The following is a 1,526-nucleotide window of genomic DNA, read 5'->3' on the forward strand; positions in this document are numbered from 1 at the left end:
AGAAGACTTTGTGGATTACACCGCTATTGATGTCTTCGTGGCAAAAAAGACCAGATCAGAAAATCCTGTAACAGCAGTCCTCGCAGATGTGTATGGGACCATGAGTTTTTGCCACGAGAGAAAGGGGAAGAAAATTCTGTGTTGCTTGCCGGCATTGTATGCATGGATGATCTCACGCGTGTTTAAAGGGCCAGTTGATGTCAGGTGTCCAGCGGAGGATCTGTCGCGCCAGGGGATTAAAGGCAAAGGGGGCAATGAGTGGGCTCTTTTCTTGGCTGGTTTGAGAGAAGGAAATGTAAAGTGGCGCCTCCCTTGGCTTGAAATTAAACCCTCTATCCAGTATTGTGGTGGCTTTCCCAATGTACCTCTTATAGGTGCCCGATATTGTATCAACTACAATCCTATTTTGGTGCAAAGACAATTCGGGCATCCTATGAAGGGGGCACCTTCATCGGATTTTCTTACTACTTTATTCATTTATTATGAAGATGGGCATTTCATCGAAGTATTGAGAAGAGTTAGGAACGCCTGGGAGAATGTTGTGCGGGCAGACAAGGACTCTAGGGGTGGAGTGGTGGATAGTAGGGTCAGTTATCACACCTGGATTTTGGAGAGAGTAAAGGAAGTCAAATTGCCTTTCAAGCCAATCGATAACCAGCCGGCTAGTGAGAGACCATCCCAAGTCCTAGAAAATGAAGAGGTGAAACAACTGAAAGCAGAGATGGAGAAGTTGAGGGCGAGGAATGCCAGATTGGAAAAAGAATTACAGAATGCGCGCAATGATTTTGTGGACATGAGGAATGATAATGAGGAAAAGTCGCAGGCTTATGAAAACATTGTTAAAAGCCAAAAGGCTGAAAGAGATTATACATTCCGAGTGAAGCAGGATCTTGCAGCCGCAAGTAAAGAGTTGGCGATGAGAGTGCAAGAGAAGAATGCGGCTTTGGAAGAAGGAAGACAATGGAAGCACCTCTACGAAGAGGCCAAAAGAGACAAGCGGGAAGCCCTCAAAAGACTAAGGGAAGCACAAATTCAAGTGGAAGAAACAGGGCATCAAATGAAGGAAATGGCCACATCGTTTGAGGCAGATTTAAACCAGGAACGTTGGAAGTTCGCGGAGGCAGAAAAAGAACATCAGACCCTGATAAAGCAAATGGAGGGTTACATTGAAGAGCAAGAAGAGCGATGGAGATCGATGGAGTTCGAAGAAAGGCATCAAGCCTTAATAAAGCGGATGGAGAATCACATCGCAGAACAAGAAAGGGCTGTGAGTCATTGGAAGGAGAGTTTCGCCCAACTGGCTGCCTTAGCAAATGGAGCGATTGAGGACATTCCAAGGATGGTGTCGGACGCTGAAGCGATGACCTACTTTTGCAACCCGCCCGAAGAGATAAAGCTTTTTATTAACCATTGTAAATGGCTAGTGGGCGAAATGAAGGCTTTTATTGCTAGAGCTAGGGATTGATGTAAAGATTAGTTATTCATGTACTGCTCTTTCGGGCAATGTAATGATTTGCGTTTCTTTA

Source organism: Vigna radiata, unplaced genomic scaffold (genome assembly GCF_000741045.1).
Source record: "Vigna radiata var. radiata cultivar VC1973A unplaced genomic scaffold, Vradiata_ver6 scaffold_942, whole genome shotgun sequence".
Lineage (NCBI taxonomy): Eukaryota > Viridiplantae > Streptophyta > Magnoliopsida > Fabales > Fabaceae > Vigna > Vigna radiata.